This window comes from Geotrypetes seraphini, chromosome 3 (assembly GCF_902459505.1).
Source record: "Geotrypetes seraphini chromosome 3, aGeoSer1.1, whole genome shotgun sequence".
In the NCBI taxonomy this organism is placed as follows: domain Eukaryota; kingdom Metazoa; phylum Chordata; class Amphibia; order Gymnophiona; family Dermophiidae; genus Geotrypetes; species Geotrypetes seraphini.
In genome coordinates this window covers 128934776-128951615 of record NC_047086.1, presented here as the reverse complement: position 1 = coordinate 128951615, position 16840 = coordinate 128934776, and the positions used below count along the sequence as shown (strand labels likewise).

Below are 16840 nucleotides of genomic sequence, written 5' to 3'. Positions count from 1 at the left end.
GTATGTCTGTCTTTATTTCTTTCTCTCTCTGTCTCCTTAGCCGCTTTCTGTATTTTTGTCTTTCTTTCTTTTGGCTGTCCACCACCACCCCTTGCGTGCTCCCCCTGTCCATTCTCCCTTCTTTTTACCTCCCCTGTGTCCACCACCACCTCTTCATTGCTCCCCTTATCCAGCAGCAGCCCTTCTCCCTTTGTTTTACCTCCCCCTGTTCATCAGCACCTCTTCCTGCTCCCCCTGTCCAGCAGTAGGCCTCCCTTCCTTTTCCCCCCCTGTCCAGCAGTAGGCCTCCCTTCCTTTTTCCCCCCCCTGTCCATCAGCACCTCTTCCTGCTCCCCCTGTCCAGCAGTAGGCCTCCCTTCCTTCTCCCCCCTGTTCATCAGCACCTCTTCCTGCTCCCCCTGTCCAGCAGTAGGCCTCCCTTCAATTTTTCCCCCCGTCCATCAGCACCTCTTCCTGCTCCCCCTGTCCACAGGAGTTAGTACAGGCCCGGTCTTTGCCATTTGTTCTTTACTTGGATAGAGAGTCCTTGCCGCCCCCCCTTTACTTCCCGCGGGCCCAACTACGAACCTGGTGATTCCAGCAGCGTGTGCAGCAGTCTTCACACGCTGCTTCAGGTCCTTCTACTGCCCTGATTTACTCTGGCACGTCCCTGATGACATCATCAGAGACGCGGCAGAGCAAATCAGGGCAGTAGAAGGGCCCGAAGCAGCGTGTGAAGACTGCTGCACACGCTGCTTGAATCGCCAGGTTCGTAGTCGGGTCTGCGGGAAGGGAAGGGAAGGGTGGCAAAGAACTCGGACTCCTCTGGTCTGTCAAGGAGGGCGGCCCGGCTCCATTTCTCGGTTCGTCCGGGAGAGGGGGGGCAGGAGGCGCTCTTTGTGCCTCAGTCCCGGCTTGTGGAGGCGATTGTCGGCTGGCTGGGAGCGGGCTTGTGGAGGCGATCGTCGGCTGGTGACGTAGTATGCGCATGCGCACTCTCGCCAGCACACTCCGACAGATCAAATCTCAGGGAACACGCGGCGAGAGTGCGCATGCGCGGCTAGCATTTTATTATTATAGATTAATTAATTGACTTTTTAAAAAAATAATTTTTAACCTGCATTAATCTTTTCCTATAAATAATTACAAATTTTATTTCCACTATTTAAACAATTTAATTTAAAAAAAATTTAATTAAAAAAAACTTAAGCACATAAGCATAAGCACATAAGCATTGCCTCTGCTGAGTCAGACCATAGGTCCATCATGCACAGCAGTCCGCTCCCGCAGCAGCCTCCCAGGTCAATGACCTGTAGTGAGCTATTGCTCTAAAGCATTTTGTACTGTAAAGCAACCCTATTGTACCCCTGGATCCCCTTTTCCTTCAGGAACTCGTCCAGTCCCTTTTTGAAACCCAAAGACGTACTCTGCTCTACCACCTCCTCTGGAAGCGCATTCCAGGTGTCCACCACCTTCTGAGTGAAGAAGAACTTCCTAGCATTTGTTCTGAACCTATCTCCCTTCAATTTTTTAGAGTGCCCTCTAGTTTTTGTTGCCCCCGCCAGTCTGATAAATCTGTCCCTCTCTACCTTCGCTATACCCTTCATGATCTTTTAAGTTTCTATCATATCCCTCTAAGTCCCAGCTTCTCCAGCCTCTCAGCAAATGAGAGGTTTTCCATGCCCTTTATCATTTTTGTTGCTCTTCTCTGGACCCTCTCGAGTATTGCCATATCCTTCTTAAGGTACAGCGACCAGCACTGAAAGCAGTACTGCAGATGCGGTCGCACCATCGCCCTATACAGCGGGAGGATAACTTCCTTGGTTCTGGTAGTGATACCTTTTTTGATAATGCCCAACATTCTGTTCGCCTTTTTTGAGGCCGCTGCGCATTGTGCCGCCGGTTTCATTGTTTTATCCACCAAAACCCCAAGTCCTTTTCTAGGTTGCCTTCCCCCAATATTATCCCCCCATAGTGTAACTGTACATCGGGTTCCCTTTCCCTATGTGCATAACTTTGCATTTCTCTACATTGAAGCTCATCTGCCATTTATTTGCCCACTCGCTCAGTTTGTTCAGGTCCCTTTGAAGTTCTTTACATTCCTCTATAGATCTAACTCTCACTTTTTTATGGTATGGGGTAAACATCATGCCATTTTTGAAACTTGAAACCAACCCGTACTTCATAGTCGCAATTCATCTAATTATTCTCCTTCAGAGTTATCTCATTCAAAATTATTCTTCCATCTCATTTCATTGCATTTCAACTAGTACTTCATATGCTTTTTCGAGTACTTAGCTCAAATTGTTCATTGCAAAACCAGCGCCAATATCGGTTACAGGCAACGGTGCTGGTTTTGCAATGAGCAATTTGAGCTAAGTACTCGAAAAAGCATATGAAGTACTAGTTGAAATGCATTGAACGTTTTTAAATGAACTTAATATGAACTGAAGTTCACTTCAGTTGAAGAAATGATACGCTGAAGTATTTATAGTATTTATAGCACATGAGCACTTTTTACTACGCACTTTAAGCATTCTAAGCACTTTCAACTGTTGATGAAATTGAAGGAGGTGTAGGACAAATAATGAAATGAAATGGCAGAATAATTTTGAATGAGATAACTCTGAAGAAGAATAATTAGATGAACTGCGAATATGAAGTACGGGTTGGTTTCGAGTTTCAAAAATGGCATGCTGATTCTTTAGAGTAGATGTGTACCCCATACCAAAAAAAGTGAGAGTTTTTTATATATTGACATTACTAAAATAATGAATGAAGTTTTTTTTAAACTAAATAATTTTTAAAAAATTAAATTATTTAAATAGTAGAAATAAAATTTGTAAGTATTTATAGGAGAAGATTAATGCAGGTTAAAAAAGTTATTTTTTAAAAAAGTCAATTAATTAATAAATTAAATAAGTTGGTAGAGAGGTGGGGAATAAGCCAGTGATGTTATAAGGAGGCAAGAGAACAATTCAATCTTCTCTTGAAGAAGTCCCAGTATGGGAAGATGTACTCCTAAGTCTGAGGATTGTCCCCGTAAAATTTAAATTAATTTAATTAAGTGTTATGATTTAATGAGTAAATTTAGAATCGTTGATCATTTTTGATTTTGTGTAAATGGTTTCTAAAATTTGTTTATTTTGCCAATAGATTACCATTTGATTATATGTTGTTTTGTTGCCTTAATATTATGCAAAATATAAAGATAGCAGATGTAAATTTGAAAAAAAACTAAGAAACAACAATCACCACTTTAGAAATTAACAAAACAATAAAGGAAAATAAGATAATACCATTTTATTGGACTAATACATTTTTCAATTAGCTTTCAGAGGCCAAAACTTCCTTCCTCAGGTCAGTAAAGTACCATATATACTCAAATATAAACTGAGGTAAGCTCTTTCCCCCCAAAAAGGAGGAAAAAAGGTTGACTTGAATAGAAACCGGTGGTGTATATTCAAGTACTGGTACAGGGCATAAGCGACCTCTCCTTCATTCCCTAGTGTCCTGTCTGCCAGCTCTGCCCCCTTCCCAGAATGGCCTCCCCTCCCAGACCCACTGTGGGCCTGCATTACAGCCCTGATGGTCTAGTGGTGCAGACAGTCAGTCTGCCCCCCATCCCGGACCCACTGTGGACTTCCAGTACTGCCCTGGTGGTCCAGTGTAGCGGGGAACTGGAGCTGCCTTCAATCCCTCCCTCCTGGTGACTTTGTGCAACTAGACCGCCCCTCTACTTCCCAGTCCCCCTTCAGGTGTACCTTAGGATCCCGGTGGTCCAATGGTGAAGTGGGACAAGTGCGATCCCTTTACGCTCCTGGCCAGCATTCTTCATAGTGAAAAAAATGACTGCTGCGAGATCCCGCAGCAAACTTCGCGAACATGATGATGCTGAGGCACTGAAGGGCATTGACATTAATAGCAGCCACTTAGATGTCTATTTACAATACAATAGGGGCGAGAACCTCATCAAGGCTAGAGAAACCAAGAGTGGCATATTCCAAAGCTGGAAATTTATCACTACTATTGCTGGAGACTGAAGACCAGTGATAGTTTTTTGTTTTATGGACCTCCAGCCATGTCTAACACTATTTGCAGCACATGTACATTCCAAAAACTGACATATTCTAATCAGTAAATAGAAAATAAAATTCCTATCTCTACCTTTGTCTGGTCATTTTTTTCTTATTGTGTTGGTCTCAATCTCCTGGTCCATGTGGCATTTCTTCCCTCTCCATGTTCATGATCTATCTTCCTTATGTGTCCTATCCATTTGGTTCCTTCTGTGTTTCTGCCCCATCCTGCTATGTTGAGCATCTATTCCTTCTTCGTCTATATCCCTCCACCTCAAATGTCCCGAATCGTCCCTTTGTATCACTATCCTCCTTACATATCTATCAGTGCCCCTTTATGTTCCTAAACCCCTCACATGTTCAATATCACCCTTGTCTTTATTTCCCCATGTCTAGTATCTCTACTATGTCCCATCCCTCTTTCTTATCTTCTTCCTGCACTATATCCTCCCTTCAGGGTCAGAATTTATCCTTTTCTCTTCTTTCCTTCCCATCTCTCCATCACCCCCATACCAGCATATCTCCATCTCTCTTTCTTTACCTCAGGATTCAGTACAGCTCCAGGGCTCTTGGGGTCCTTCTGCTGATGCATTTTGATCAAATGTAGGTGAACTGAAGATGACCCAAAAAGACAGTTTATACAGCTAAATATATCATGTTTGGACCCAAAATGTGTCAGGCACAAGTCATGGATGCTGATGACTGATCTTGTCCTGATGTAATGCATTAGAAAAAATAATCAAATGGCTTGGTAGTACAATCTTCTACCTTTCTACTTGATGTCGATGGAGCCATGTCAAACATTAAGGACATTTTTTTTTTTTAAATGACAACGTTCATAACTAATAGCTCTCTAAAAAAGATGCAAACTTTAGGTGATAAATCACAAGAACTTTGAAAACACTTGCAGAAAAATTTATCAAGATGAAAAATTCATATCTAATAGACTGCAGAAAAGCTGAAACTAAGGTGGTCCTGCATGATGATGCATGTGACATTACACATGTGCACGGTGTGAGATACTTTGGAAATATCTTAAGAACTTTGTATACATTTATTCAGCCTGGGCTCCATTGAACATTACCCATATGTGAAGAAAATGATATCCTGCTTATCCTTAAATAAATAAAATTATCCCATCCATGGATCATACTTTATAAGCTTTACAAAGAGAAGTACTGTAATCTCAACATCACTGTCAAGATTCATAAAAATAAGATGGCAGATATACACCAAATGGCCCATCCAGTCTGCCCATTTACAGCATCAAAAACACCCTCCTCTCCAGAAAAGTAACCATGGAACTTGTGATTCACTCAGGGCTTAGCCACAAATCAATCTGCTGCTTCGGTCAAAATTTCATACACATCATATAAAATTTAGATAAACTTATGCTTGCTTAATAGCTGATTGGAAATGGACATTATGCCTGAAAAGCTGAAAATGAATGGAAAGACTGATGAGCTAAATGGGGATAACTAGCAGGTACACAAATAATGTAAGCTGAAGTCTGTAAGACTCTTCTTCCTCAAATGCTAATCAAGGTATCATTTATTCAAGGATACCACATAATGAGACAACTTTTCATTAATTTCAAAATAATGCATAGTATTTTATATGGATGATGTCTGTTGCCATATATTTATTTTTCTTATTTCAGAGTCTGCTGAAAATTGAAAACCTGGCTATTCAACGAATTTTTAAAAACAATGTGCATGCTCACATATGAGATTTTGGCATGGGGGAGTGGGGGAGTTGGCATGGGTTTAATTATTGTACTTTTTATCCTACTCAAATGTTATTATTATTCTGTATTATTTTAGCTATCAGAGCTTTTGTTGGTCAAGTGGTTAAATGTTGTACTATATGCTAATCTAAATCAAAATTTTATAAAGAATACTTTGGTTGTTTAACTGGATTGTGAATGCCTCTGCTTTGTGTGTATTCTACTTTTTATTTTGGCTTAGTAGCTTCCTCTCGTCTCTTTAGGCTTTCAGTTCAATTGAATTTGGGCTCTAGTGCCATAAGCCTTTTTTCAGAACTCTACAGTTCACTCAGCTCAGTCTTTGAAGCATCAGTCCTTGATTCAAGACCATGCATCAAGGCTACTTCTGGAACCCTGCAAACATGATCCATAAATCTAGCCATCAGATGTCACTATTTCGAGATGATTAAAAATCCTTTTTCTACAGGGGCAATTCAAATTTGTTCCAACAAGAAAAAGTTCAATTTGAAAAAAAAAATATTTAATACACTTGTGACCTGGTTCAATCCAACGTAGGAAAATCCTAGATTCAAAGTGCAAATTGTTTTTTTTTTTTTTTTTTTAACATAAACAGCCTTTCATTATCAAAAAAAGGGGAATTAAAGGAACAGGCATTATAGACTGCAGCCCCAACTGCTCTGCATATCTCTTGGAACAATGTGTTTTTTAACTGTTTTGGGAATAAATTTCCTTAACAGCCTTGTCATGGCTTTTGCTGCCCCACGGTATTTCTGGAGTAGATTGTGGGATCTGTGTTCTAGTAAAAGATTAGGTTCTTACCTGGATAATCTTCTTTCAGGACTCTATACATATGGTGATCTATCTGTTCCCACGAACTGGACTTGCAGAAGTGTGAATATACTTACAGCTTTGAGTACTTCCCTCATGGAGGCAGAGCCTCGAGTCCCCTTTCAGTTACATCCCAAAGCAATTGAGCTCCACTGGAACAGAATACAAAGGAGGGGGAACAGGGAATGTGTTCTGCTCTGTAACTTAGAAACAAGAATTAGAACAATGAACAGGAATTTGTATAAAACCACTTTAAAGAACCAATCTGCTGAGTGCAACTAGAACTAACAATAAGGGAGCCAGAGGCTAAAGAATACACTTACATATACAAGATTTCTTCACATACAGCCAACTGACTGACAGAAGAGCTCCGGGCCTGGTATCTAGAAATATCCAAGGCAGAAAAGAAGGCAAAACAGATTACACCAAGGGAGGGCCCTATGGACTCCTGAGAGGATTAACAGAAAGAAAATTATCTAGTTAAGAACCTAATCTTTCATTCTGTTACATCTACTCAAGAGTCTGTACTTATGGCGACATCAAGGGAGGGACAAAAGAGCTTGCCCGCAAGAGTGAGGACACAAAAGTGACATCCTCTCGAGCTGCCACGTCCACTTTGTAAAATCTGGAAAAAGTATGCAAAGTAGACCACGTAGCTGCTCTACAAATCCCTGCAGGAGGTACTGCCCGAGACTCCGTCTATGAAGAGGCAACACCCCTGGTGGAATGCGCCTTGAGAGAGACTGGCGGCTGTTTACCACAGGCAATGTATGCCAAAGATATGGCATGCAAATCCATCTAGCTTTAGAAGCCTTGGATGCCAGCCTGCCATGCTGGGACTGGCTGGTAAGCACAGATGAACTGAAAAGCTAAAGACATTGGTTCTTTCCAAGTACTGGAGCAAGGCTCTCTGCACATCAAGCTTTCTCAAAATCCTATCCTGCTTGTCTGAGCCTATAGACTGAAAAGCAGGCAGATGAACCTTCTGGTTGACATGGAAATCATCACCAATGTTTGGAAGAAAGGAGGGAACAGGATGGAGAGTGACACCCACTTCTGTAATTCTAAGGAAGGGATCCCCACAGGAGAGAGCCTGCAGCTCCAAGATAGGAACAATAGCCACCAAAAGCACAGTTTTAACCATAAGATCCAAAAGAGAAGTGTCACCAAGCGGCTCATATGGAGCCTTGGTGAGGCTCTTTAGGACAATGTTAAGATTTCATGAAGGTAAAGGATGTCGCAACGGGGGCCTGAGACGAAGTGCACCTCTCAGGATTTGTGTCACATCTGGATGAGCAGTCAGCAAAACCTTGCAGCTCTGCACCAGGAAACAGGAAAGCTCTATCACCTGCACTTTCAGGGAGTCTACTGCAAGGCCTTTCTCCAGTCCAAACTGAAGGAAAGCCAGGATGAATGAATGGGAGCTTGCAGCGGCTCCACCTGGTACTTTTCACACCATTATTAAAAAGCCTTCCAAGCTTTAGTCTAGGCTGCTACAGTAGACAGCTTCTTAGCCCATAGGAGAGTAGCAATAACCACATTTGAATACCTATTGTGGATTATAGCCTTATGCTCAAGAGCCATGTCTATAACATCAAAGCGCACACTCCACAGGGATTGGCTCCTGACTAAGAAGCCTGTGATGAAGAGGCAGCTTGAGGCTCCTGTCCCACTGCAGTGTACCAGATCCACATACCATTGTCGGCAAGGCCAGTCTGGGGTCACTAGGATCATGAGACCCGGATGAGTTGCGATCCTGCAAATGACCCAGCCCACTATGGGCCAAGGGGGAAAGCTATAAAGAAGACCATTGTGTGGTCAGGACTGGACCAACACATTCAACCCTGAGCTTCCTGGTTACTCTCTTGACTGAAACAGTATTTTCGAGTTTTGGGCAGAAACCATCAAATCCATCACTGGCCTGTCCCAGTGGCATACAATGAGATAGAACGTCCTTTGGGAGAGCAACCATTCCTCTGGGTCCAGGAACTGATGACTTAGGCAGTTGGCCTGAACATTTTCCACTCTGGCCACGTGGGCTGCTGAAAGAGCCTGAAGGTGGCCTTCTACCCAATGAAACAGCATCTGAGTCTCTAGGCATGGGGGGGGGGCGGGGGCGGCGCTTCTGGTGCCTCCCTGTCTGTTCCCATACGTCACTGCTGTGGAATTGTTAGAGAACACCTTTACAGTTTTTTCCTTGACCTTTTCCAGCGCCTTCAAGGCCAGCCGGATGGCCCAGAGCTTCATCTGATTTATGGATCACCTCTTCTGATGGCGAGACCACTGGCCCTGAATCAAATGGTCCCCACAATGAGCTCCCCAGCCAAAAAGACTGGCATCAGTGGTGAGATTCACACACTCCAATATTCCAAGAGACATACTTTTCGACAAGGTGGTTTCATGAAGCCACTAGTGTAATCTGTTCCTTGCTGTCCCTGTCAATGGGAGTTGCATTGGAAGTGAATGCCTCTGTGGAGACCACTGAGACAGAAGAGAGTCCTGGAGAGGTTGCATATGTGCCCTGGCCCGGGGAATACTTCCAGGGATGCTGCCATAGAGTTCAACACCTGAAGATAATGCCATGCAGTGAGAATCTGCATTGCAAGAGAGACAGGACCTGTTGTTGCAGCTTCTGTTTGTGTAGTTCTGGAAGAAAAACGCGGCCCTGAGCCATGACAAAAAGAATTCCCAGACACTCCAGAGTCTGGGTTGATTCCGAATGGCTCTTCTTGAAATTGACAATCCAGCCTAATTGTTGGAGCAATTCCAACACTTGTTGCACTGTCATCCTTCCTGGATGGAACTCTAATCAGCCAATCGTCCAGACAGGGATGTACCTGGATCCCCATCTTTTGGAGATGAGCTGCAACCACCACCATAACATTGGTGAAAGTGCAGGGGACTATTGTCAATCTGACTGGAAAGGCTGTAAACTGGAAATGCTGTTGAAGTATATGAAACCTTATATTTCACATGGCAACTGTTAGGATTAGAAGAATCAATTCCATTAATCTTGTTATCAGCAAATAATCTTCTATAACAAATCTAGCAACTTAACATCAGCTTCAATTCTTTATGACTTAAATCTTGATAATTATTGCCTAACTATTGGTTTGAATTGAGTTTATCAAAAAGCTGATCAAAAAGGATAGATCTGGTAAACAGCAAAAGAAACAGTACTTTACAGGCTTTACTAACTTTACTGACTGCTGATTTCCTCACTGGAGAAGGAAGAGCTGTTGGTATAGTGATGGGTCGAGTGGATGCTGCAGGCCTCTCATTGTCACTTGTCACCTGGTTCTTCTTGTCATTGGGGACTGACCAGCCGAGACCGCGACCAGACCCAAGGCAGGGAAAGGAAAAGAACGCCATCTTGCTCCCTCTTTTCCCCACTGATCATCGCCCGAGGTTCCACTGGCCAGCACACAGCAACAACGGAAGACTGCCCCAGCTCCCGCAGCAGCAAGCAGACCAGCCGACACCACCGACTGCAACCAGACTCCAGGCAGGGGAAGGAAAAAGAACACCATCTAGCTCCCTCCTTCCCCCGCTGATCACTGCCCAAGGCTTCACCCAGCCAACAACAGCATTGACTCTCCTTCAAACCATCTATATCCTCACACACCCCACTACTACACATATCATGCCTCTGACACTCCAAACCACCCACCTCCTCACCCTCCTCCCACCACAACCCAACCCTCCTCCCAACACTATATTTCACCATCCACATCATCACAGGTCAAGGCAAACACGGTGACCTTGCCTCCCAATACAAAAACAGCCGTACCAGGAACCCTGCCAACCTCATCCCCATCCTACCCTCCCCACCAGCCCTCGTCAGCAACACTCAAGTTTGCATTCATCAGTGCAAGATCAGTTAATAACAAAACCTTCATCCTCCATGACCTCATCTGTGACAACACTTGGGATGCCCTCATGGTCACTGAAACCTGTCTCCAAGACAATGTTGTGATAGCACTGGGCCATGGTGAGTCATCAGGAGTACTGTGTGCAATTCTGGAGGTCACATTACAGTAAAGATGTGCGCAGAATTGAATCGGTTCAGCGGACGGCCACCAGGATGATCTCGGGGCTCAAGGGTCTCTCGTATGGAGAGACTGAACAAATTGCAGCTCTACACTCTCGAGGAACGTAGGGAGAGGGGAGACATGATCGAAACATTTAAGTAACTCACGGGACGTGTCGAAGTGGAAGATGATATTTTCTTTCTCAAGGGACCCTCGGCCACAAGAGGGCACCCGCTCAAACTCAGGGGCGGAAAATTTCATGGCGACACCAGAAAGTATTTCTTCACAGAGAGAGTGGTTGATCATTGGAACAAGCTTCCAGTGCAGGTGATCGAGGAAGACAGCGTGCCAGACTTTAAGAATAAATGGGATACCCATGTTGGATCCCTACGAGGGTCAAGATAAGAAAATTGGGTCATTAGGGCATAGACAGGGGGTGGGTAAGCAGAGTAGGCAGACTTGATGGGCTGTAGCCCTTTTCTGCCGTCATCTTCTATGTTTCTATGAACTGTGTCCTCCAGGCTACCAGGCCCTAGCCTGCTTACGCACCACAGGGAGAAGAGGCGGAGTGGCCACCATCACTAAGACTGCCGCCACACCAAAACTGATAAACACTATCAATGATCCCACCCTAGAGGCTCTTGCCTTCACCATGGGCCACAAACAAAATTGCTTTCATTCTACTCTACAGAGCCCCACACTCACCAGCAGAAGCCCTAGAATCCCTCCTCGAATTCATCACCGAGCTATCCATCGCACACAAACATGTAACCATCCTGGGAGACTTCAACTTCCCAGACTACCCCAACATCTCAGAAATGAATGACAGCTTCCTCTCCTCCCTCACCGACCTGGGATTCCACCAAGATTTAACCACCCCCACACACTCAGCAGGCAACTCTTTAGACTTAATCTTCACCCATGGAGACCTGACTGCAGAGTCTCAACAAACAATCTGCACCACTACACCTGTCCCATGGTCAGATCACCATCTCATTGAGTTCCAACTCCCAACTGAAACTACCCCAGCCCCACTGAAAGGCCCTATCCCAACCACCCAACATCAAATCCCCAGCTTAGTCAACCCTACAGTTATGGCCGCAGGCATTCGCAATCTAAACAAAACCTACACCCAACACCCACACTCCATCGACCTAGCAGCCACCACTTGGCACTCCAACATCCAGTCCCTCTGTAACAGCCTCGCTCAAACAAAAACACGAATAACCACCAACAAAACACCTGCCCCCTGGTACACCAGCAACCTCCGATCCATAAAGAGGTCACTGAGGAAAGCAGAAAGAACCTGGATCAAACACCCAAATTTAGAATCCGAAACTCACTGGGAAAACACAGCCACTACCTACAAAGCCGCCATCCTAGAAGCAAAGAAAGCCTAATACTCTCACATCCTACAGAAAGTCCCAGCTAGGTCCAAACAACTGTTCGCCCTTACAAACCAACTCTTCACCAACGCCCAAGGAAAAAAACAAAACAATCCAACTGAACTTGATAGTGAGGCTCTCTCGGATTTTTTCCAGTCCAAGGTACAAACCATCCACAATAATCTTGACACCATCACCAGCACAAACCCCCCCACCAGCATACCCCCAATCTAACCCCAATACTCCATCCTCTACCACCCCATCCCAATTTCCCATGGCCACTCATGCTGAAGTTCTCGAAACCCTGAGAGAACTCAAGCCCTCCGGCACCATCCTCAACCCCTGCCCATCCAGTGTCCTATTATCCACAGAAGATAGCAGAATCTATCCACAGATGGCAGAATCTATCCTCCCTATCATTAACTTCTCTCTCCACAGGGACAGTACCACTCAGCTGGAAGTCGGCTATTATCAAACCCACACTCAAGAAACCTACCCTCGACCCCAACGAACCTGGCAACTACTGACCAGTCTCCAACCTCTCATTTGTCTCCAAACTCCTAGAACAAATAGTGCTCCACCGCTTACATCCTTTCATAGTAGAACAAGCGGCCCTGTCTCCTGCACAATCTGGCTTCCGAAAAGGCCACAGCACAGAGTCAGTACTCCTGGATATCATAGATGACAGTTGATCAATATTTGACAAAGGCAGCGATGCCCTACTGGTCCTACTTGACCTGAGCGCTGCCTTTGACATTGTCGACCATCACCTCCTCTTATCCAGACTCTATGACCTCGGAATCAAGGACTCAGTCCTCCAGTTGTTCACCTCCTTCCTTCATCAAAGAACCCAAACAGTTCTACTAGGGCCGACCAAATCTGACTCCAAACCTCTCAAATACGGTGTTCCCCAAGGCGCCCTTCTATCCCCCTCCTTTTTAACTTCTACATCAGACCTGTTCAAGATGTAGCCCAGAAGTACATCAAAATTCACTCTTACACCGATGACATCCAGCTGCTCCTCCCACTAGGCAAAAAACAATCATCCCAAATTGATAACCTCCAACTTCTGCCTCTCTGACATGAAAATCTGGATGTCAAACAACAAACTGCAGCTGAAAGCCTCCAAAACTGAACTGTTATGGATTAAGAAAAAAATACCAAATACACACATCCAATTCTATCATGGGACTCCACCTCACTAACAGCAGCAGATTAACATTAGACGGCCACCTGTCCCTGTCCACCCACTTATTTCAAATAACCTCCACCTCCTTCTACTACCTCTGCCAACTGAGAAGAACCAAACCTTACATCTCTAAACCTGACCTAGCCCAACTCCTCTACGCCTATGTTCTCTCCAGGATGGATTACTGTAACTCCCTATTTAATGGAATGGCCAAAAAGATCTCAAACACCTCCAGCGAGTACAAAACGCAGCAATCCGCCTCCTACACAACCTCAACTACCATGACCCTATCTCTCCAGCCCTTCGCGCAGAGCACTGGCTCTCGATCAACCAATGCTGTGCTTTCAAGGCCCTGGTGATAGCACATAAAAGAATCTACGCCACCACCACAGTATACATAGGATCCAAGCTAACCCTGTACACCCCCACCTGCCTCCTCTGCTCTGAAACAGAGAAACTCCTATGTATCCCCCCAGGAAGGTCTCTCCTGTCAGAAACCGCCCGCAAACGCTCCTACAGCCACTTCATCCCCCATCTCTGGAACTAACTCCCTCCACAAATCAGACTACAGAGCTCTCTGATGACCTTCCAGAAAGCAGTAAAGACTCTCCTCTTCAATTGAAATTCTAACTGCAAACTACCCCTTGACTCCCTTATATTCCCCCTCCTTTCTGCACTCTCCTGTACTTAAGTTGCTGTATAGTCTTGTACTGTCCAAATGTTTTCCATTATGAATGTTGGCTTGTAACCCGTTCTGAGCTATTAGGAGGATGGGATAGAAATCGAAATAAATAAAAATAAAATTTTCTGTGGCCCGGAAAGATAGGAATATGCAGATACGCCTCTATGAGGAGGTGCAGGGTGGCCAGAAATTCTCCAGGAGCCAAAGCTGAGATGACCAACTGGGCCATTTCCATGTGGAAATGGGTGACCTTCAAAAAAGGCATTCACCACCTTGAGATCCAAAATGGTCCTCCAGTCCTCTTGTGCCTTTCTTGGGCAATAAGTATCTAGAGTATCTGCCTGAGCCCGAGTTGACGTCATGGAAGGTTCTATCGCTAGAATGTCCAGAAATCTGAAGCGTGGCCCTTACTTTGCCTCCTCCTTCTGTCTGGCCGGAGAGTCTACGAACAGATCCAGAGGAGGATGACTCACTTGGATGATATACAAAACCCATTGGTCCCAGGAAATTTTCTCCCACTCTCCCAAAACGCTAACTTCCACTCCCCAATATGTGGGCGGCATCATTGGGGCTTCTTAGAGGGAGGGTTGTCACGAGCCCCTTCGGACTGCTGGTGTCTGGAGCTATTGAATTGTTGTCTATAATCCTGGAAGGACCTCTGGACAGAGGCCCCCCTGGATATCCTGTCGAGAATGATGGGAGGGATGAATATTGTTCCTACTCCTGCCTTGAGGCCAGTCTACTTTCTGGCAGAGACTTAGGGCGGTGATCTGCCACACTGACTATAAGGTCAACAAGGCCCTTATCAAATAGCCTCAGCCCCTTAAAAGGTAGCCTGCTCAAGGTTGCCTGCCTACTGCCTGATTCAGAGCATTCTGCAAGCTGAGACAGCATAAACCAACACCTTACTCATGTCCCTGATAAGGTTGTTCAATGCATCTGCCATGTAAACCTCTCCTTCCAGTACAAGCTGGGGGCAGGCATTCTCCTCCACAGGGGGCTGCTGTCGCAGGCTGGTGTGGCAGGCCCAAGCAGCAAACGAGTTAGCAGCAGCAGCCTTCATCCCCAGAATAAGGGCTTCAAACTGCTTTTTAAAAATCATGTCCGCCTGAGCATCTTTCAGCATAACACCACCCTCACTCGGAAGAGCTGAATGTTTGGTGACCTGAGTCACCGTCAAATCCACCTTCAGATGGTCAAATAGCTCATGGAACTCCAGTGCCATGGGATAAAGCCTGGACATGGCCTTGGCAATCTCAGGGACCCTCTGGGGTCTCCCACTGTTCTATAATCAGTGCAGTAATATCTGAATGCACAAGAAAAGAGAGGTCTGAGCGTTAGAGCCACTCATGACTGCACTGAGAAGTGGAGGTTGGAGCTTCCAGCTTCAGTTCTTTATTAGCATTAGCAATAAAGTAGTAGACAGAGGCTGACTTGAAGAGGCAGTGGATCGGAGGGTCATCCCCCTGATCAGGAGCCAGGGAGGTCTCTTGATTACCAGACCTAAACAGGGAGCCAGAGTCATCCAAGACTGATTCCGAGCCCTGAGACAAAAACGGCATGGAATCTGACCTCCAATCTGACCAGTCTGTCTCCAAAAGGACATTGGAGCTCAGGTATGGCCTATTCAACTGAGAAGCAGACACCAGAGGACGCTCCCTGGATTGACAGCTGCATGCCTACAGGTTGTACCAACTGATCTGGTCTCATCAGAAAGGCTCTCCATATCAGATTTACAAATTCTGGGGATAAACCTTGTACAGGGAAACCAATGAAGCCTGCAGAACTTCTGGCTGGGCTCTCGTGGGTTCTGTGAACTTCATGCACGTAACCGCGAGATAAGGGATCTAGACGGGACTTTTTACCCATTTCTCAGACCCATAGCGGTTCACCAACCCTGGGAGACATGGATGGGGCTAAGCACAAAGCTCCCACTCCTCCTTTGCGCTGAGGCATGCGGTACATGGATGCTCTTCTGTCTATGAACTGGAACAATTTTCATAAGTAACGGTGTTCCTCACACACTAAGGAGTATATCCTAGTCAATTAAAATCAAAATTGAGGGGTTATGAGGCAGTCAGAGGCTTTTGAAAAAAAGATTGACTAAAATCCAAAATGGCTGCCGCCAGTAAAATCACTTATTTAAAAAACACAAGGGGTTTTGGAGGTGGGATACCTAAACCCTAACCCCAGAAATCTTCAAAATTGAGATTTTCAGACCCACCCCAATTTTCCCACAGGAAATAATAGGGCTGTACTCACAGTTCTATGCAGGTGCCTGCCTGTCAGTTATTTCAGTACAGCTGAAGAGAAGGAAAGGACTTTCTGTCTCAAATGCTTCCACAAATCTAACTCCAAACCAAGAAATTTTTAGGCTGCTAGTTGGGCCAACCCCGATCGAGACCTCCACCCCCACAGAACCTCTCAGCACAAAGGGAATGAGCAAACTACGCAGTTGGCACCCCAATACCCCAAGGGTTCTTACATAGGGCACCCAGAGACAGCACTTAAGCCAGCTGGTTTCCAGGGGAAAAGACTCTGAGCCCTGATGATACACAGCAGTCTGGCTCCCAAGGTCCAACTGAAGGTTTTCCCTGCAGAGCTGTAGTACAACTCAGCGGAACCTGCATTCTTTCCCAGGCAGAGAAGTTCCAAGAATGGGGTCTCAGGGCACCAAAGCCTCAGAAAAAAACAAACTTAGGCTGAAAAGAAAACCAAAACTAAGCAGATCAGATCAGAACACCTCTGTACAGTTTGCTTACAGAAGAAAAACTGTAAGGGGATTCTGGGATCCACCTCTATGAGGAAGGTGCTCAAAGCTGTAAGTATTCACACTTCTGCAAGTCTTGCAAGTTCAGTCTGCAGGAATGGATTGAGCACCATATGTATGGACTCCTGAGTGGATGTAACAGAATGAAGCTTTGGGCTTTTCAGTACATATCCA

The 16840-nt window shown here is 45.2% G+C and overlaps 1 protein-coding gene across 13 annotated transcripts in view; it reads right to left on the bottom strand.

Annotated features, from left to right (window-relative positions):
* NCOA1 (nuclear receptor coactivator 1) overlaps positions 1-16840 on the bottom strand; it is a 631796-nt gene that overhangs the window by 70758 nt on the left and 544198 nt on the right. Inside the window, exon 23 of one of the 13 annotated variants that reach the window (XR_004538964.1) lies at positions 4600-4667. The exons of the other annotated variants lie outside the window; for them this stretch is intronic. The gene's annotated coding sequence lies outside the window, so the exon portion shown is untranslated. Of the gene's footprint in view, positions 1-4599; positions 4668-16840 lie in introns of those variants that run through there. 13 annotated transcript variants of the gene reach the window in all.